Source organism: Cupressus sempervirens, chromosome 5 (genome assembly GCF_028749045.1).
Source record: "Cupressus sempervirens isolate cs-2001-9-10 chromosome 5, ASM2874904v1, whole genome shotgun sequence".
Classification (NCBI taxonomy): Eukaryota; Viridiplantae; Streptophyta; class Pinopsida; order Cupressales; family Cupressaceae; genus Cupressus; species Cupressus sempervirens.
In genome coordinates, this window is record NC_143122.1 from 152,620,505 (window position 1) to 152,644,631 (window position 24,127).

Here is a 24,127-nt window from a genome sequence, read left to right on the forward strand (position 1 = left end):
TTAAGTGGCAGTGAAAAATCAACAAATTAGAATTATGTCAACTTGACACATAATTTTGAAGTGGCTATGGACTTTATATCAAAAAGTTGTAAGAAAATAATCTATAGGAAATTTAATGTAGTTTCTAAACTACTAGGCCTTATCAAGAGAAAAAAAATAATTGATTGGTCAAAAGTTTTAACTTTAATGTAGTACTACGAAATTTTCAAGGAAAAAATAAAAAGTAGGTGTATGTCTGACCACCTTAATCAAAATCAAATGATAATATTTTTTTAATATAATTATAGATATGAAAAGTAGACTCATGCCTGGATGTGACGCATATTTTTTGGTATTTTTATTCTAAATAAATAATTAAATATGGATTTTCTACCAAAACTTTTTTGGCAAAAAAAAAGTATCGTGTCTGACCACCTTAACTAATAGAAAATTTTAACAAATTTTTTTTTTTTTTTTTTTTTTTCTTATACTAGGTGAAGCATAGAATGTGATGCAACTTTTAGATTTAAAAAATGTTATACTGTTTGAAAGTTATAGCTATTTTTCAATCAATATGTCAATCAGCACTTTACAATAATCTTCATTGATAATTAAGTAATAAATACTTATCGAACGCAAAATTTGATAGAAATTATATTGATTGAATCTCGAGAGTGATATTAAAAAACTATTTTCATTTCATTCAATTTCTATGAAAATAACATTGTCAAACGGCTACCCGAAGTTTGAGTATCGCTAAAACCCTCTTCAAACACGTCTTTTGGGTTGACCGGGTAGGCTTGGTAAATACCAAGCCTAATCGGATATCTGATTTCAAATCGGATATCTAATACAGATCGGTGAATTTTGGTGGGAAATTTGAAATCCCAACCCATTTTGGAGGGAAAACCGGATTTAAGAGTTATAACTTATGATTTATAAATTACTTTTGTTATATTACTATGTAAATATGTATTATAATATATATATATATATATATATATATATATATATATATATATATATATATATAATAACGTAATGTAAAGATATAACATATAATAAATTAATATATAATAATATATTATGTTATTCTTATTATAATCTATAAATATAATTTATATTATTATTATTTTTCCTAAATATAATAACGTAATATATATATATATTATATATATAAGTATGTTATTAATATATATATAATAACGTAATATTTTTATTGAATATAATAACATTATATATATATATATATATATATATATTATTAATATATAATAATGTAATATGTATTATAATGTAATATTTTTATTAAATATAATAACATAATATATATTATAACGTAATATTTTTATTAAATATAAAAACATACTATATGTTATTAATATATATAATAATATAATATTTTTATTAAATATAATAACGTTATATATATATATATATATATATGTTATTAATATATATTATTATATTAATATGTATGTTATTAATATATATGTATATTATTAATATATATGAGCCAAAGGGGGTCAAAGGTTGATCTATGAAACCCTTCGACCCATTACATAAAGACATATGTCCCTAGGGGTCCTAGGACCCCTAGTGACATATTAGAATCATTCTTATGGGTCAAAGGGGGTCATAGGTTGACCTATGACCCCTTTCAACACATTACATGATGACATATGTCCCTAGCGGTCCTAGGACCCCTAAGGACATATTAGAATCATTCTTATGGGTCAAAGGGGGTCATAGGTTAACCAATCACCCCTTTCGACCAATTAAATGATAACATATGTTCCGAGGGGTGTAGGACCCCTACGGACATATTAGAATCATTCTTATGGGTCAAAGGGGGTCATACGTTGACCTATGACCCCCTTCGACTGATTAAATGTTACCATATGTCCCTAGGGGTCCTAAGACCCCTAAGGACATATTAGAATCATTCATGTGGATCAAAGGGCGTCATAGGTTGACCTATGACCCCCTTCGACCCATTACATGACGACATATGTCCCTAGGGGTCCTAGAACCCCTAGGAACATATTAGAATAGTTCATATGGGTCGAAGGGGGTCATAGGTTGACTTCTGATCCCCTTTGACCCATTACATAATGACATATGTCCCTAGGGGTCCTAGGACCCCTAAGGACATATTAGAATCATTCTTATGGGTCACAGGGGGTCATAGGTTGACCTATGACCAACTTTGACATATTACATGATGACATATGTTCCTAGGCATCCTAGGACCCCTAGGTGTTAGGATAAACCATGGACAGAAATAAAAACTACATGCAAATATAACCAATAATAGAAAATAATAGAACACACAGAAATGAACACAAGGCACCAAGATTTAATGTGGTTCACCCAATCCCTAGGCTACGTCCACCAAACAACAAGTCCGATCTTATTACAATCTAGTGATTACAACCTGATTACAATCTGTAATCCCTTACAGCTCAATACCGCCGCAAGAACCAATTTTGTATCACAACATTATTAAAAATACCCAACCCTAAGCACTTTTTTATACAAGTATTAAACCGCTTTAGGGTTATAACATGTCAGCCATAATATGTCGGCTACCATGTCGACTACTTCCCAAAAAAAAAAAAAAAATTCAGAGCGATGCCCTGAACCCCACTATTTATGAAGTATGTACAGTACTTTCCTGATCAGTCACCACAATCTAACACTAGGGACATATTAGAATCGTTCATACGGGTCAAAGGGGGTCATAGGGTGACCTATGACCACCTTCGACCCATTTAATGATGACATATGTCCCTAGGGGTCCTAGGACACCTAGGGCCATATTAGAATTGTTCATGTGGGTCCCCTTCGACCCATTAAATGATAACATATGTCCCTAGGGGTCCTAGGACCCCTAGGGACATATTAAAATTGTTCATATGGGTCAAAGGGCGTCATAGGTTGACCTATGACCCCCTTCAACCCATTAAATGATGACATATGTCACTAGGGGGCTTAGGACCCCTAGGGACATATTAGAATTGTTCATATGGGTCAAAGGGGGTCATAGGTTGACCTATGACCCCCTTCAACAGATTATTATTAGAATCATTCATATGGGTCGAAGAGGGTCATAAGTTGACCTATGATCCCTTGCAACCTATTAAATGATGATATATGTCCCTAGGGGTCCTAGGAACCATAGGGACATATTAAAATTGTTCATATGGGTCAAAGGGGGTAATACGTTGACCTATGACCCCTTTTGACCCATTACATAACGACATATGTCCCTAGGACCCCTAGGCACATATGAGAATCATTCTTATGAGTCAAAGGGGCTCATTGGTAGATCCATGATCCCCTTCGACTCAATACATGATGAGATATGCCCCTAGTGGTCCTTGAAACCCTAGGGACATATTAGAATCGTTCTTATGTGTCTAAGGGAGTCGTAGGTTGACCTATGACCCCGTTTGACCCATTACATGATGACATATGGCCCTAAGCGTCTTAGAACCCCTAGGGACATATTCAAATACTTCTTATGAGTCAAAGGGGGTCATAGGTTGAACTTTGAACCCCTTTGACCCATTACATGATGACATATGTCAAAAGAGGTTGTAGGACCCTTAGCGACATATTAGAATCATTTTTATGGGTCAAAGGGGGTCATAGGTTGACCTATGACCCCCTTTGACCCTTTACATGATGACATATGTCCCTAGGGGTCCTAGGACCCCTAGGGACATATTAGAGTCATTCTTATAGGTCAAAGGGGGTCATAGGGTGAAGTATGACACCCTTCGACGCATTACATGATGACATATGTCCCTAGAGGTCTTTGGACCCCTAGGGACATACTAGAATCATTTTTATGGGTCAAAGGGGGTGATAGGTCAACCTATGACCCCCGTTGACTCATTAAATCATGACATATGTCCCTAAGAGTCATAGGACACTTAGAGAAATATTAGAATTGTTCTTATGGGTTAAAGGGGGTCATAGGTCACCCTATGACCCCCTTTGACACATTAGAAAGATTATAATATGTCCTTAAGGGTCTTAGGACCCCTAGGGACATATTGTGTCATGTAATGGGTCGAAGGGGGTCATAGGTCAACCTATGACCCCTTTTGACCCATAAGAATGATTCTAATATGTCCTTAGGGGTCCTAGGACCCCTGGGGACATATGTCATCATTTAATGGGTTGAAAATTCATAAGAATGATTCTAATATGTCCCTAGGGGTCCTAGGACCCAGAGGGACATATATCATCATTTAATGGGTCAAAGAGGGTCATTGGTCAACTTATGACCCCCTTTGACACATATGAATGATTCTAATATGTCCCTAAGGATCCTAGGACCCTTGGGGACATATGTCCTCATGTAATGGATTGACCTATGATCCCCTTTGACCAATATCAATGATTCTAATATGTCCCTAGGGATCATAGGACCCCTATAGACATATGTCATCATGTAATGGGTCGAAGGGGATCATAGGTCAACCTATGACCACTTTTGACCCATATGAATGATTCAAATATGTCCCTAGGGGTCGTAGGAACCCTAGGGATATATGTTTTCATTTAATGCATCAAAAAGAACGATTCTAGGACCCCTAGGGACATATGTCACCATTTAATGGGTCAAATGGGGTCATAGGTCACCCTATAACCCCATTTGACCCATAATAATTATTCTAATATGTCCCTAGGGGTCCTAGGACCCGTAGGGACATATTTCATCATGTAATTGGTCAAAGTGACCTATGACCCCCTTTGACCCAAAAGAACGATTCTAATATGTCCCTAGGGGTCCTAGGACTCGTAGGGATATATGTCATCATTTAATGGGTTGAAAGAGGTCATAGGTCAACCTATGACCCCCTTGGACCCATATGAATGATTCTAATATGTCCCTAGGGGTCCTCGGACTGCTAGGAACATATGTCATCATTTAATAGGTCGAAGGGGGTCATAGGTCACGTTATGACCCCATTTGACCCATAAGAACGATTATGATATCTCTCTAGGGGTTTTAGGACCCCTACAGACATATGTCATCATGTAATTGGTCAAAGGGGGCCATAGGTCAAACTATGACCCTTTTTGACCTATAAGAACGATTCTAATATGTCCCTAGGGGTCCTAGAACTCCTAGAGACATATGTCATCATTTAATGTGTCGAAGGGGATCATAGGTCAACCTATGACCCCGTTTAACCCATATGAAGCATTCTAATATGTCCCTAGGAGTCATAGGACCCATAGGGACATATGTCATCATGTAATGTGTCGAAGGTGATCATAGGTCAACCTATGATTCCCTTTGACCTATACAAATGATTTTATTATGTCCCTAGGGGTCTCAGTACCCTTGGTGACATATGTTGTCATCTAATGTGTCAATGGGGGTCATATGTTAACCTATGACCTCATTTGACCCATATGAAGCATTCTAATATGTCCCTAGGGGTTCTAGGACCCCTAGGTACATATGTCAGCATGTAATAGGTTGAAGCGGGTCATAGGTCAACCTATGACCCCCTTTGATGCATATGAACGATTCTAATATGTCCCAAGGGGTCCTAGAACTCCTAGAGATATATGTCATCATTTAATGGGTCTCAAGGGATCATAAGTCAACCTATGACCCACTTTGACTCATAAGAATGATTCTAATATGTACCTAGGGGTCCTAGGACCCCTAGGGACATATGTCATCATTTAATGGGTCAAAAGGGGTCATAGGTCACCCTATAACCCCTTTTGACCCATGAGAATGATTCTAATGTGTCCCTAGGTGTCCTAGGATCCCTAGGGACATATGTCGTCATATAATTGGTCGAAAGGGGTCATAGGTCAACCTATTACTTTCTTTGACCCATAAGAATGATTCTAATATGTCCCTAAGCATCCTAAGACCTCTAGGAATATATGTCATCATTTAATGGGTCAAAGGGGGTCATAGGCCAACTTATGACCCCCTTTGACCCATATGCATGATTCTAATATGTCCCTAGGGGTCCTAGGACCTCTAGGGACATATGTCATCATTTAATGGGTCAAAAGGGTTCATAGGTCACCCTTATGACGCCCTTTGACCCATAAGAACGATTCTAATATCTCCCTAGGGGTCCTAGGACCCCTAGGGACATATGTCATCATGTAGGTTGTCGAAGGGGGTCATAGGTCATCCTATGACCTCTTTTGATACATAAGAATGATTCTAATATGTTCCTAGGGGACCGAGGACCCCTAGCGACATATGTTATCATTTAAAGGGTAGAAGGGGTGTATAGGTCACCCTATGACCCGTATGAAGCATTCTAATATGTCCATACGGGTCTTAGGACCCCCAGGGACATATGTCATCATGTAATGGTTTGAAGGGGGTCATAGGTCACTCTATGACCCCCTTTGACCCATAAGAACGATTTTAATATGTCTCTAGGGGTCTTAGGACCCTTAGGGGCATATGTTGTCATTTAATGGATCAAAGGGGGTCATAGGTCAACCTATGACCTTGTTTGACTCATATGAAGCATTCTAATATGTCTCTAGGGGTCTTAGGAACCCTAGGGACATATGTCATCATGCAATGTGTCGAAGGTGGTCATAGGTCAACCTATGACTCCCTTTGACCCATACGAATGATTCTAAAATGTTCCTAGGGGTCCTAGGACCCCTAAGAACATATGTCATCATTTAATGGGTTAAAAGGGATCATAGGTCTACATATGACCCCCTTTGACCCATATGAATGACTCTAATATGTCCCCAGGGAACCTAAGAGCCCTAGGGACATATGTCATCATGTAATGGATCGAAGAGGGTCATAGGTCAACCTATGACCCCCTTTGAGCCATAAGAATGATTCTTATATGTGTCTAGGAGTCTTGGGTCCCCTAGGGAGATATGTTGTCATTTATTGAGTCGAAGGGGGTCATAGGTCAACCTATGACCCCCTTTGACTCATATGAAGCATTCTAATATGTCCCTAGGGGTCCTTGGACCCCTATGGACATATGTCGTCAGGTAATAGATTGAAAGGGGTCATTTGTCACTCTATGACCCCCTTTGACCCATTAGAAGGATTCTAATATGTCTGTAAGGGTCTTAGGACCCCTAGGGACATATGTCATCATGTAATGGTTCAAAAAGGGTCATAGGTCAATCTATAACCCCCTTTGACCCATAAGAATGATTCTAAAATGTCTCTAGGTGTCCTAGGACCCGTAAGGACATATGTCATCATTTAATGGGTCAAATGGGGTCATTAGTCAACTTATGAGGCCCTTTGATGCATATGACTGATTCTAATATGTCCCTAGGGATCCTAAGACCCTTGGGGACATATGTCATCATGTAATGGGTCGAACAGGGTCATAGGTCAACCTATGACCCCCTTTGACCCATATGAATGCTTCTAATATGTCCCTAGGGATCCTAGGACCCCTGGGGACATATGTCATCATGTAATGGGTCGAAAGGGATCGTAGGTCAAACTATCAGCCCCTTTGACCTATATAAATTTTTTTAATATGTCCCTAGGGGTCCCAGGACCCCTAGAGATATATGTCATCATTTAATGGGTCGAAGAGGGTCATAGGTCAACCTATGACACCCTTTGACCCATATGAAGCATTCTAATATGTCCCTAGGGGTCCTACGACCCCTAGGGACATATGCCATCATGTAATGCGTCAAAGGGGGTTATAGGTCAATCTGTGACCCCCTTTGACCCATGAGAATGATTCTAATATGTCCCTAGGGGTCCTAGGACCCCTAGGTACATATGTCATCATTTAATGGGTTGAAGATGGTCATAGGTCAACCTATGACACCCTTTGACCCATATGAAACATTCTAATATGTCCCTTGGGATCCTAATACCCCTATGGACATATGTCATCATGTAATGTGTTGAAGTGGGTCATAATTCAACCTATGACCCTCTTTGACCCATAAGAACAATTCTAATATGTCCCTATTGGTCCTAGGACCCCTAGGGAGATATGTCATCATGTAATGAGTCGAAGGGGGTCATAGGTCACCCTATGAGCCCCTTTGACCCATAAGAATGATTCTAATATATCCCTAGGGGTCTTAGGATCCCTAGAGACATATGTCATCATTTAATGGGTCAAAGGGGGTCATAGGTCAACCTATGACCCCCTTTGACCCATATGAAGAATTCTAATATGTCACTAGGGGTCCTAGGACCCCTACGGACATATGTCATCATGTAATGTGTCAAAGGGGGTCATAGTTCACCCTATGGCCCCCATAAAATCATATGAAAGATTCTAATATGTCCCTAGGGGTCTTAGGATGCTTAGAGACATGTCATCATGAAATGTGTCGAAGGGGGTCATATGTCACCCTACGATCCCTTTCGATCCATATGAATGATTCTAATATGTCCTTAGGGGTCTTAGGACCGCTAAGGACATATATCATCATGGAATGTGTCGAAGGTGGTCATAGGTCACCTTATGACCCCCTTCAACCCATATGAATGATTCTAATATGTCCCTAGGGGTCCTAGGACCCCTAGGGACATATGTTATCTTGTAATATGTCGAAAGGTTTCATAGGTCATCTTGTGACCCCTTTCAACCCATATAAACTATTCTAATATGTCCTTAGGGGTCCTAGGATCCCTTAGTTACATATGTCATCATGGAATGTGTCGAAAGGGGTCATAGGTCATCCTGTGAGCCCTTTCAACCCATATAAACGACTCCAATAGAAATAATATAGTAAAAATTATATATATAATATTTATAGATTATAATAATAATAACATAATATATTATTATTTATTAATAACATAAGTCATAATATTAATAATATATTATAGATTATAATTTACATATGATAATAATAATAATAATATATTATAGATTATAATTTATATATGATAATAATAATAATATGTATTAATAAGATATATATAATATATTACGTTATTATATTTAATAAAAATATAGTAAAAATAATAATAATGTATTATAATAACATATATTATATTTATAGATAATAATAATAATAATAACATAATATATTATTATGTATTAATAGATTATATATTATATCTTTACATATTTCATAACTCAAATTAGTTATATCACTTACAAATTCATTTTTCTCTCTAATTTTTGTGCCTTTTCCCTCCAATCTTTATGTCGTCGGTATCTCATATCGGATATCTGATATGAGATCCGATATCCGATCTCATATCGGATATTTGATCTGAAATCAGATATCCAATAAGGCTTGGGCCTTACTTTCTAGGTTTGGTACTTGGATAGGTGAAAAAAAGTCATAGCGGATTTTGAAGCACTTTTAGACGTGTTCAAACTCTATTTTTTTCACATCGCCACTTTTTGGCACACCATGATCCTGCACATACCCGTTAGTTAAAACTTAATAGAAAGATGAAAGAATGGATTAAAGTCTTCATATGTTCTATTGCAGTATTATGGTCACGTGTAGCCTCTTGGAGAAGTCTCTTTTAGTGGGTACTAGGGTTCGATGATCATTTTGAAGGATATCAAAATGCATCTTTTAGACTATGCAATGACACTCACCTAGCCCATAACGTAGAGAACCCTCCTCTTTTATTTTTTCATTTGATATTTGTGACTTGTTTTGGGATTTGATTTCTTTATTGTGTTGGGAAGGGATACCCCAAAACCTTAGAAACTCCTAGTTTGATGTTTGGACTTTGGTTCTATCTCCTAGCACAAGGGAGTGAATTCTCTATGGATCCATGTGGGTGGGATTTCAATGTGTTTAAGGTATTGTGCATGCTTTTCCTTTTGGACTATTCAAGAGTTGGTAAAGGCATTTCTCTTTATTATTATCTATATTATTTGAGGGGAAATAATGTGTATTTTTTTTATGTAAGCCCTGAAAGGGAAATGTTATGTGAGGATTTATTATTAGAAGAGAAATATAAAGAGAATAGTATTTCTAGTGGAAAAAATGAAATTTTTATTGAAAAGATGCGAATGAACTATGTTTTAATCTATCAGTATGTAGTTATGTAAAAATCTCCTTGAAAATGTCTTTGTTTTATAATAGAAAAGAAAAAGAAGTATTTATTGTTGTTATTTTGAAAGTTGTTTTTCTTGTGTTTTGCAAAGATTATCTTGAATAAAGAAATATTAGTTAAAATTGATAATGGTTAAGAGTTGGGGAACCTGTAATGCCTTACAAAGGGATCCAAAAGAAATAACCTAAAGTTTTACTAAGTTTTCCAATCATTTTAATTTTTTTGAACATGAAGAATTAACATAAACATCAAACATAAAGTAGTGGAAGCAACATCATACAATCATTTATAAGCATACATAATAGGTTATATTCCTTATGGATAGCAAGATGTTGAGTCACATTTAAATTCTAATTAATAATAAGTCTAATGAATACCACATCCACATGAAAGAATAATTCAAAGTCCAAAGTCCATTTAAATAATACATATTTTTTATGATTGCCACTTGGTAATAAAATTTGGAATGCTCAATCATCCACTGTACATGTCACAGGGTATGAAACACTAAAAGAATACACATGTCTAGAACTAGAAATACATCACCCTCCTTGGATCCACGATACAAGTATAATAAAATAAATGAAACCATCCATCATAAAAGATACAAAGATAGAATAAGAAGGAAATGCATACAAGGAAGCTTTAGCCACGATAGCAATGAATGGATCTCAATGGTAAGAGTAAAAAGCACTACCACCCAACTGTGTGGAACCTAAATGGCCCACTCTCACTGTGTTAAGGAGATAGTCTCAAGTCCCAAATAGGATATCAACCAAATATCAAAAGTACTCTCTATGTCCAGGAAATCCTAAAAGAAATCTAACTCAAAAGTTCTAAGAAAATTTGACATCTAGACCCAGAGGCACACAAGACACGTAGGAAACCTACTATGTAACCTAGCAAGTGTCATTGCACAAATCATGCTAGAGTTACCCTGGTAGTCTCCTAGGACCTCACCCCCCCCCCCCCCCCCAATGATCCCTATGTGGCCACTAGTATCCTCTCGTACTAACAAGGCATACTACAGATGCAAGGTCGAAACCAAGCATTCTCTCTACTCCCATCCTAGTCTGTACTAGCACTTGAGGCATGGGCGAGAACATACAAAGACTCTTATAGGTTCATTTTATTTCCATTTAGTGTAGTGTTTTAACTTATTAAAGAACTTACAATGGGTTACCTTGGTAGCCACTTAGGGCCTCGACCCCCATTGGAAGCCACTTTTCGACATTACATATAGATAACCTACCTTAGGCTCATACAAATACAAATCAAAGAATAATATAAAATCACCTCAGTCCTATACAAGTGACTGGAAAGCATCAAAAGATAAATCTCAATAACACATAAATTCTCTATGAGCAACTGGAAAGTATCCCCAAAAATACTAATCGAAGACTCAAAATGGTTAAGTCAAATATGTCATCCATTCACCTTAGCTTCTCACAAGAACACTGGAAAGCAATAACAATCAATAGATCAACACACATCATAGAGCACATCAGACACATTAGCATGGTTGGGTTTAAAAGATTGAAATCAAACATCATAACATCACAATCACATAACCCCCAAGCCTCTAGTAACATCCCAAGACTGGTCAAAGCTACATAAAACCCCAAAACCCCAAAGCATAGGCAGTACATAGAAAACATGAGTCTCATAGTTTAGTTTGATTTGAAAGCATATAATTGAGTTTTAAAAAGGTTTTAGTTTCTAGTTAAACATATGTTTTAAGCAGATGAAATTCATAGTTTACCCTTGCAAATTAACTGGTTCTATATTTAAATAGTTGTACAATTTTCCCTATTTGATTTTAAGTCATATACTTTAAAATGATTTAAGGGTAAATATTTATTTAAATTATTATTATAATAATTGTTGGCTTTTAAATAAAATGATAACAACTTTATTAAAACCAATAATAATAATAATAATAAAATAAATTATAACTTCATTTTAATAATATTCATTACTTGATAAATTTAGTCAAACTAACTTTAACTAAATTAATTAATAATTAAAATAATATCTTATTAATTAAAATAATTAACAAAACTATTAATAATAATAATTATTTACTAATTAGAATAAACTATATTATAAATTCATTAATTAATTAAAATTAATTAATAAATCTATTTATAAAAATTATTAATAAAATATTAAATAAATTTAAAAAGAAATTTAAAAGTAAATATTAAAACAATCTAAAATATTATTAAATGTTTAAGGTCCGTCGTCCACTCATTAAGTGACTGAGGTCGTAACCCTATGGCTCCTGTCGCAGCCATGCTACGGTCACAGCATTCATTGACTACTACTATTGTAACACTACTACAAGTAGAAACTATGACTTTAAAATCTGTCATAAGGTAAGGTTTGGGGGTGTGGGGGTGTCACTGCCCCATCTACCCATTTTATATTATTTTTTTTTTAAATTTATTTTTTTGTTTAATAAAAAAATTTATATGAGTTTTTTTAAGAAAAAAAAAACCCTCTTGCTTCAAAATTAATTTTAATATATATTTTTTATAGGCATTTGTAATTTTAGCCAGATAGGAAAACTACAATCAACCATTCGAACCTTCAATCTAAAATTTCCATTTCTAAGTTCAAACCCTTCTTGAATAAAATTCCAATTTGTAAAATTATTGAAAACAAAATTTTGATGATATTCTAATCTTCATGAATATAGAAGATGCATAGCTGAAATTCCAAATTACAATATTTGTCAAAACAAAACCCAAGAAAAAAAGTCACAGTCATGGAAAAGATAGGAAAAAATTTACCATAAATAATTGTGTGAATTTATCACAAGAATCTACTTGGACTCTGATGTTAAATCACTATGCCCAAAAGATTCATGAGAGAAATTTCTCCTCTCAAAACCTTCTCTCTTTTGAAAATTTCTTCTTCCAAAAATTTGCTCCCAAAATTTGCATCCCTCAAAAACGAACCCCCAAGTTGTGATATGGAGTTCTCTCCTAAAATTGGGACACTAATTGTGCGATCACCAAAGAAGACTCCTTGCTCACTAGACATTAACTCTTTATTATCTTTTCTTTATCTTTTTCATACACATTTCATGCAATTAAAATATCTTTATTAAATTTCACTTGACTTCCCCTTTTTAAATAATTTATTAAATTTTAATCTAATGCACATGCTATGCAATCTTTAAATTTTTAATAAATTAATATGTTTTCATGCTTTAATTAATTTTCTAAATGTTAATTAATATAATATTTATTAACTTAAATAATAATATTTAGCATTTATTTAAAAATAAACTCTAATACATTATTATTAAATTAAATAAATATTATCACGTGCTAAAATTAAAATTATAATTTTTATCTTAAAATTTAATTCTTTTTATTTAATTAATTTCACAATTAATTAAATATAATTAAATATTAAAAATTCTATAATAATTTTCCATTAAACTAAATGATTAATTTAATTATTTAATTTGACTTAATTAATGAAAAACCCCAAAGACCTATAGGACAAAATACAAAAGCCCATCGTAGAAAAACACATACAAGATCAAACTAAAGGGTTATAATCACGAATTAATGTCATCCAATGCATTTGATAGGTAACAACTTAGATACTTGTCCTAATTTTTTAGGACAAATGGCTTAGAGGTTTAAGATTTGGACTTAAGAATTTATCTCCCCTCTCTTACCATTGAGATAATGCAATAGGGTACACTCATCCTGTCAATTCAGGGAAGTCGATACCTAGTACCTGCAACTTGCACAAAATCTATGCATGTACAAACACAATATTTTGAGCTAAATAGGCAATGACAAGAAGTGGTGCATCATGTATATCCCAACTAGCAGGTGACTACGACTCCCTTCCTTAACCACATCAAAAATGCCATACATAAATAAAACATACACACACACCATACACATTCAATATGGGGTAAGTATCCATAAGAAGACACATAATAATCCATCTAACTAATCATCATCAATAACTTAAATCACTGAATAATCATCATGCATACATGAAATATAGAGTACCGAGTAATCTCATCATAAATCAACTGAATTTAAAACAATATATGATAATCTCTAAACAATACTACTAATAATCAAGCATAAAAATGGCCTAAGAGAGTTTGACAATGATAATAGAAATACAAACTAGGGGCAGACACTACAACCTATAAAGATAAATATAATATTAAGTAACGTGTTAAAAAATAGAAGTCTTAATTTGCAATTTTATACCTTTTCCTTCTAGGTTCCCTAACAAGGCAAGGCACATGTGCCCATGTCTAATGTCTTCTAAAAAACCCTACCCTTTCAAAAAAATATATAGTAGTATTCCTACATTATTATTATTATTATTTTGTTCACAAAAGGCTTCAATTTATAACAAACTTCATCCTTTCTCAAAAAATATATTTTTCTTTAACCATCATTTAAAGAACACATGTCAAGTAGCTATGGCCTTCTTAGAAATATGTGACATGCATCCATGTGTATGATGTCATAGAGTACCTCATCCTGATAACTTACAATCTTGAACTTCACCAAGGAAGCTCATTGATCAATACTTTCTAGTCATTTTGTAACCAAATAATCCAATATACATATTTTGTATCTCCCTCTTCAACTTTAACTTTATGACCATCTCTTCTAATACCATATTATCAGGCTTGGCACTTTCAATAATTATGTCATAATATTTGTCTTGATACAACTAGATCTAGTACCAAATAAGATTTTTCTCTTGTATAACTCTCATTTTCCATTAAAAGGGCTCATCTTAAAATAATGGTTTATCCTCTCTTACCATTATCTAAGTGCTCTAGTTGAGCTTTTTAATCTTGATCAAAAAGTCAATGATGAGCTTTAATTCTTCTATCTATCCTTCCTTGGTACTAGGGACATTCTTATGCTTGCTTGCATTCCTCACCACACTAGAAGTAAGTCCTCTAAAGAAACCTCTCCAACTTCCCCGTCCTCTTCTTCCTCTTACTCTTCCTCTTCCTCTTCCTCTTCTTCATCTTCTTCTTCTTCTTCCTCATCCTCTTCCTCAATGTCATGCTCTTCCTCTTCATCTCCCTCTTCCTCTTCCTCCACCTCTTCTTCTTTTTCTTCCTCTTCCGCTTCCTCTTCCTCTTCCTCTTCCTTCTCTTCTTCTTCTTCATCTTCTTCTTATTCTTCTTCCTTCTTCATCTTCTTGCTCCCTCCTCCTCCTCCTTCATCCTCCTCCTCCTCCTCTTCCTACTCCTCCTTCCTCTTCTTCTTCTTCTTCTTCTTCTTCATTGTTCTCTATTAGTTTGATTTGTGGGTGCGTGAAATTATCATTCTATGGTTTCTATTGGTATCCACATCTTCATTCTTTCTCAAACACCCATTGCTTTTTCCAAAGCATCTCCCACAACCCCTTCCTACATGACTTCATCCTATTTCCTTTACCTCAAATTTCTTATTCTTTTTTTGTTCCACCTTCAAAGAAAACTTATAAGCATCGTCAATAAATTAGTCATTCTAACTAGACTTAACTTGGCATGATTACTTGGCTCTAACCTATAGGTAAAAAGTAACCTTTTCCTTTCTAGCTTCTAGATAGGATGTTCAATAATAATTTTGTAGAACTCTTTTCTGTGCTCCTTAAAAGACTTCCTCATATGCCTTAACCCTTGCACCTTATTCATCAAAAATAGCTAATAGTCCATCGGAATGAACTATTTCTTTAACTTCTCTACCTTATGATCTCACTTTACAATCTTTTCATTTTCCTTCTTATTTCTTTTAATTGAATCTCCTTCCACCAAATAATAGGATGATCGCTTATTTATTTATTATTGAAATCCAAATGATATTAGTCTATTGATTTATTTGTGAATCTGATACTTCATAAGAAAATAATTTGATATGCATACAAGATTAAAATTAAAATGTTGCAGCCTATTTTTCCTTGAAGTATATACGATCTACATGAAATAAACGACAATATCGAATAAGCAAAGAACCTAATTACCTTTGCTTCACATTTTCGATGATTTACTCCTAGTTTCAAACCCACTTCAGGCTCATAATTTCTGGGAAAAACACTCATAACCCTCACCCCATTTTACAACTTTTCCAATTATTTCATACCCATTAAACCATTGGATACAAGTGCCAGGCTAATGTTGCGAAGTGGAGTGATCCGTAGCAATCACTTTTCCTCAACCCAGAAGTGCGCTAATTGATTTTAATACCACAGCGAAAGGATTCGCGCCACCTATGTACCCCTGCCAAATTTCATCATTCTCAGCCGTATTTTGATTATTTTAATTAGCCTGGTCCCTCCTCCAAAAAAATTACTGAAACCGACTCTCCCGAGGTGAAACGTACTTAAAAAATCTTCTCGAGCCTTGGGTTGCAAATAATATCAGGTTAGTTCAGTTTGTTGTTTATAAATTCGGGTATTGGAGCATAAATTTTCCCAGTAAATATTTATCGCTTACAATAATCCTTCCCTGTTAAGATGAGCATATCTCTTAAATGGTTTATTTCATTTTCTGGGTGCAAAAAATATCTATTCAATATTTTCTCTTGCTTCTAGGCTATAATTTCTATCTGATGGTTAAACTAGCATATAGTTTCTTGTATATTTCATGGTTTCAGTGCATGGTGGTCGTTTCAAAAGGAGGAAGATTGTATTTCCTAGGATTTCCTCTGTAAAGGCTTAGTCTTCTGTTAATAACATGAACTCCACGGGGCAAAAGGAAAAGACTCATTGTTTTGAAAGTTATGATGACTTGGTAGGGTGCCTAGAAAAGAAGAGCAAACGTCCAAGAACAGATGAGGCTGAAAATGAAGTTGAAGAGTTCTTCACTTTGGTCGACAGAATTCATGCACTGAACAAGCACTGTGAAAAGAAGCAGACGAATCCTATTTCTGTTTTACTCATGGAAGAAATTGTTGGTAGTGGTGTTGATCTTAACGGAAAACCCCCATGGAAGCCTGTTTTCCAGCAGGAAGATTTTTGCGATCTGTCTTCCAAGGGAAACCCTTGTGAACAAAAAGATCCACCTTCTTGTATAAACAAAATTACAAGTGGTTCTGGGCTAAGCTTAAGACAAAGTATTGGAAACCAAAAATTAATGGGCTTGGAGAATTTTGATCTCAACGTAGAAGCCATCTCAGATCAGCCTGGCAGTGAAGTGCTCAAGTTATTTTCTTAGAGTTTTGCAGATTGAAGCAGTAGACAGTAGATTGAATCTTGTATATTAAAAGGTATTTACAGTATTGCTTGATCGAATTTGATTGTATGTTAGTTATACTACTGTTTGTGTAATAGGTCTTCCAAGTGAAATATGTACTTTCTGGTATAACTGGTTCAAGAAATGTAATTATTGTTCTATGTATGAAATGTTGTAAACATCCTTATTTGAAATTGTGCTCATATATCATATGGATCCAGTGCAAGTAGATAATAGTGTACTTAATTGAGTTGTAATTAGGAAGATGTTCAAGGAAGATCTTGTTGAGTGACGTTTACTTATGCTGATGATACTTATGTTTATGCGAAACAAGATTTTTTTTAACCTTGTAATAAACGTAATAGATGGCTGAACAGTGAAGTACGAAGTTGACGTGAAATAGATTTTTGGTTTGAGAATTGACAGGGTTGGCTGGGGAAAGATTTGGTGGTATGAGAAGTGATATGTTTTTTTGTTGTTTTATTCAAAGTTAAATGGTGAATAAAAATCTTAGTTTTCACTAATGTATACAAACAATAATTCGATAAGCGTGTTCTATATAGATGACGTTTGAATTTTAAGAATGATTTGAATATTAAATCATTAGTTGTCTTTTTATATATTATTTTTTTAAAAATTTATATTATGTTGTAGTTAAATTATACAAGTCTATAATCGACCATTGGATTGGTTAGTGAGGAATTATAATCTTGATGATTTACCGCTAAAGTAATATCTTATCTTGTGTATATATATTGAGATTTTCAAATAGAAAAAGTGTCAATCATTATATTCCTTCAATAATTAGTGAAGAAGAGACAATTTAATTGATGCGATATTGATAGTAGAGATATTTGAAATCATAAAATTCTAATATAAAATCTAATATCACCGCTTTCTATTCTTTTGATATTTATAGTTATAAAATTATTCAAGTCACTTTTAACTTATTTATCGATCTATTACTCTATCATTAATTGATTAAATTTTATTAATTCATTCAAAAAAATTAAGAAAATTTGACAATTTGTTAACCCTTAATTACATTTATAACATATATTTATTCAATTGGACAATTCTATTGTCTTCCAATCTTCTACAAATATTGATTATAATGATCAAAAGGAAAAGTTAACAAAAGTTTCACTTATGACTCAAAATCTAATACACAATGCCAAAATTACAAGACTTTAAAACAACACTTTCAACTCTATCCTTATATCTTGTTCATATTTTCCATAATAATTTTAGCTGATCGTGTGATACCAATTTCCACCTATTCATATTATTCTACCTAAGACTTAACACCCATCCTACATGTACTTAAATCTAGTCCTATAAGCTTAACTCATCTAACCAAAATATATAAAGATAATATCTCACAAAACATGTTCACAAGAGAAGATAATAGGCCATTGTTATTAGATCTAAAATCTATACTCATATCCTTGAACTAAAAGTAGAGTTTTTATTACATTACACTTAAAGAATGATAGAGGAGCTATGTGCTAAAATGTTAACACAATTCTATGAATCATTATATCAAAGATTTCTCAAGAATGATATCTCAAATGGCAACCCATAGCTCTCTATTCATGGAGTGCAAGGGTTTGTAATGGAGGCCCTCCATTTGACCTAGTTTGTGCCCATGCATGTACACCATAAAATGAGAGATTCAAAGATCAAAATATGCATGCAAATGAAAATGCAAGTTAATCTAAATGATAATATTGCAAAGCAATTCAAGAAAGGAAATCTAATCTATGAAAGTAAATAACAATGTAATATTAATCCATGAAAACAAATATGACTCTAAGATAATATGAAAATGCAAGGATGCAACCTCATGATGGAATCCATGGATGCAAGAGAGAATAAGACAAGAAGAGAGAAGTTGCAATGAAGCTCCAATGTCCAAACCCTAAGGCTCAAACTCCTTCTCCAAAATTTCTCTCTAAACCTATAGCATAACAATACTATAGCAACGAACTATTTTCTCTATATCCAAATGAGAAGGAGAGGGCTCCTTATAAAGGAAAATGTGGAGGTTTCTCACAACCAAATGGGATAATAGATTTTGATCCATGTGAGGCAAAATGCTACCAATGAGAAAAGTGGAGTGCTTGATAAGAAAGTGGAAGAAGTAAAAAGATGAATCTCACTTAGAGATATGTGCATATTAAAAGGCATTTATAGTATTGCTTGATCAAATTTGAGCACTTTAATATTGTAAGTTAGTTATACTATTGTTTTTGTAATAGGTCTTACAAGTGAAATATGTACTTTTTGTATAACTAGTTCAAGAAATGTAATTATCATTCTATGTATGAAATATTGTAAACATCCTTATTTGAAATTGTGCTCATATATCATATCAATCTAGTGCAAGTAGATAATAGTGTAATTAATTGAGTTGTAATTAGAAAGATGTTAAAGGAAGATCTTGTTGAGTGAAGTTTACTTATGCTGATGATACTTATGTTTATGCATAACAAGATTTTTTTAACCTTGTAATAAATGTAATAGCTGAATAGTGAAGTACAAAACTTATGTGAAATAGATTTTTGGTTTGAAAATTGACAAGGATGGTTGGGGGAAGAATTTGGTGGCATGAGAAGTGATATGTTTTTTTGTTGTTGTATAAAAATCTCAGTTTTCACTAATGTATAAAAAGAATAATTTGATAAGCATTTTCTATATAGATGATGTTTGAATGTTAAGAATGATTTGAATATTAAATCATTAGTTGTCTTTTCATATAATATTTTAAAAATTTTTTATCTTATGTTTTTCTTAACTTTTGTAGTTAAATTAAACATGTCTAAAATAGACCATTGGATTGGTTAGTGAGAAATTATAATCTTGATGATTTACCTCTAAAGTACTACCTTATCTTGTGTACCTTATCTTGTGTATATATATTGAGATTTTCAAATAGAAAAAGTGTTAGTCATTATATTCCTTCAATAATTAATGAAGAAGAGACAATTTAATTGTTGTGATATTGATAGTTGAGATACTTGAAACCATACAATTCTATTATAAAATCTAACATAACAATTTTCTATTCTTTTGATATTTATAGTTATAAAATTATTCAAGTCACATTTAATTTATTTATCTATCTATTACTCTATCATTAATTGATTAAATTTTATTAATTCATTCAAAAAAATAAAGAAAATTTGACAATTTGTTAACCCTTAATTACATACATAACATATATTTATTCAATTGGGAAATTCTATTGTCTGACAATCATCTACAAATATTAATTATAATGATCAAAAGACAAATTCAACAAAAGTTTCACTTATGACTCAAAATCTCATACATAATGCCAAAATTACAAGACTCTAAAATAACAATTTCAACATCTATCCTTATCTCTTGTTCATATTTTCCATAATAATTTTAGCTAATCGTGTGATACCAATTTCTACCTATTCATATTAGTCTACCTAAGAGTTAACAACCATCCTAGATGTACTTAGATCTAGTCTTATAAGCTTAACTAATCTAAGGAAAATATATAAAGATAATATCTCACAAGCCATGTTCACAAGAGAAGATAATAGGCCCTTGTTATTAGATCTAAAATCCGTACTTGTATCCTTGAACTGAAATTAAAATTTTCATTACATTACACTTAAAGAATATTTTAGGACCTATGTCCTAAAATGTTGACAAACTTCTATGAATCATTATATCTAAGATTTCTCAAGAATGAGATCTCAAATGGTGATCCAAAGCTCTATATTTATGGAGTGCAAGGGTTTTTAATGGAGGCCCTCAGTTTGACCTATTTTATGCCCATTCAAGTACACCATAAAATGAGAGAGTCAAAGATCAAAATACACATGCAAATGAAGATGTGAGTTAATCTAAATAATAACAATGCAAAGCAATGCAAGAAAGGAAATTTGATCTATGAAAGGAAATAACAATGCAATATTAATTCATGAAAACAAATATGACTCTAAGATAATATGAAAATACAAGGATGAAACCTCATGATGGAAGCCATGCATGCAATAGAGAATAAGACAAGAGAGAAGTTTCAATGAAGCTCCAATGTCCAAACCCTAAGTCTCAAATTACTACAAAATCTCTCTCTAAACCTTTAGCATGATAATACTATAGCAATGAACTATTTTCTCTATATCCAAATGAGAAGGAGAGGGCTCCTTATAAAGGAAAATGTGGAGGTTTCTCACAACCAATATGGGATAATAGAGTTTGATCCATGTGAGACAAAATTTCACCAATGAGAAATGTGGAGTGTTTGGTAAGAAAGTGGAAAGAGGAAAAAGAGGAATCCAACTTAGAGATATGTGCATTTAAGTGTAAAGGAAAAAAAGATTTATTTATTTTATTTTTCATCATAAAGGGATATTTAAGTGGGGATTTATTTATTTAATTAAAAGAGAGATTTAATTTTAATTAAAAGGGAATTTTATTTTTATTCAATTAAAAGATAAGTTTTCTTTTTAATTCAATAAGATATAGAATAAGATGATCAAACCTTAGAAAATATTGAAATAATTTAATTAATTACAATTTGATCAAGAAAAATGATTTGAAGTGATTTAATAAAATATTGAATGCATTGATTTAGGAAATTGATAAATTGATTCAAAAAGTTGATGAATTGAAGAATGGGGGCTCATAGTCTAGGCAACCATTTTAGGGTGCATACATTTTCCCCTCCTTTACTAATATGTGACCGATTTTGGGAGCACATGTAGTCAAAGAAAGAAATTGAAGTGTGAGATCGATTTGGGATCACAAAACAACCCAGATGTGTGGTTGATTTAGGAGCACATCAAAAGAAAGAATACAAATAAATTTTGACTTATAAGTCAAGGATAATATTGATAAAATTGAATCAAGGATTGAAGTTGATAGGTACTACCCCCTCATGATCTAAATTTAAATGAGATAGAGGAGAAATAGAAAATTGATAAATTTGATCAAATTGAATAAAAGATAAATGTCTTGATGTAAGATGAAAATATAAGAGTCACAAAACCAAGGTAGATCATCAAGCATGAAATATTATACCCTAGAGGTGAATTAAAAGAAAAGAAGTGGGTTCAAAGTGAATGGAAGGTATAAATTTGGAAGATATGGAAAGAAACTAGAAGAAGAAAAGAAAAGTTTTTGTAAGAAATAGAATGCCTCAAAATCAATCAACTATTTAAGATAGAAATTTATATTGAGATCACAAAAGAAGATAAGGAAATGAAAATTATAACATGACCACAATTGATTAAAATCCGACAAGAAAGATGATGGAAAAACCCTCTCAAACTCATAATGCAACCTAAAAATGCAAGCTAACATGAAGTCTAATAATGCAAGAAACATGAAAATGAAAAGGTGTCCTTGCAATAGAGAAACCATAATACAAGACTTTATGTTCATCACTCATTAAAGAATGTGAATAATTTAATTTTCATTATTAGTCCATTATTAACAAACATTAGAAAATGACACAATCATCACTAGTCACAAGTGCAACTATGAAGATATGAATATGATTTATATCATATTGGAATGTGGAAAGATTCTAACATAAGAATCAAAGACATAAAGGTCAAGTTGACCTCAATGTTAGCTTACCCAATTTAATGTGGAAAAACCATGCTCACATCAAGGCATAGAGGTTAGGACGACCATAAGAACAGTTTTGCAAAAGTAGTCAAGGATGATGCCTCAAATATCCTAGGTGTTTCAAGGGGACAACAAGAGACACTCTAGAGTTTCAAGACCACACCCAAAAGTAGAAATAAAAGAAAAATATGCCCCATGCCCCAAGTCCTCTAGTCCATGACATCCTTGAGAGACTATTAGGGAGGGAACACTCAACAAAATAAATAATCACACACAACACATAAAAGAAAAATAAGCCATTCTCAACCATCTTTAAGTGCATGTATGTAAGTCACATGACTACTACCTTAGGACATCAAATTTGTTAGTGAGAAGCATCACAACATCCTATACTATAGAAAATGTATCTGATAAGTTCCATTGTTCCATTGTCAAGGAAGGCGTAAGGTATGATGTAGTAGTGCAGTAGATAGGATGGATAAGCAAGCAATAATGAAAAAAGAAAGTGAAAGGTCATCCTTAAGGACTAACTCCTCAAGAGTGCCCTAGCCAGGGAAAGATAGCCATATCAAGCATGTGTTGGACAAGCCAAGAAAGCCAACAAAGGAGATAGCATGTGGGATAATCAATGCAAGCTAATAAGAAAGATAGCATGAAAGCATGTAGTCCAAAAAAAGTAGGCATGTGAAGAGGCCTATGAGAGCCATGTTTTTCTTTGTGTGATCAAGATCATGGGATCAATAGGATAGAGAAATAAGAATGGAGCTAGATATGAAGGCTATAAGAGAACAAGAAAGCATAATATGGAATTTGATGGATAAAATAGCCAATACACAAGGATAAATCAACATTGTCAAGATCAAAGAGAAAATATGGAATAGATGGATTAAGGAATAATTACACATGATGCCTACTTTCCACACTTTCATCATGGTACTTATCCAAGGTGCTCCAAGAAGTGATTTTCACCATAGACAAATTTATTTCTCTTTAAATTCTTACTACCAAGACACCTGTTTACCAAGTTTTCACCAAGAGACATTTTCATTTTGAATTTTTAGGAAGATCTCAAGTTGTTTCAATTTAGATAGTGCTCCTATAAGAAGGATGATTCATGATAAGCCAAGACCATAGAAAGGTATACTCAAATATGCTAATAGGGTGATGGAAAGGAGATTGTAGAAAATGTATATAGAGGATAAGATTTTATGCTTTGGAAAGATAGAAGGAATATGGATAGCAACTACAGGCTTGAA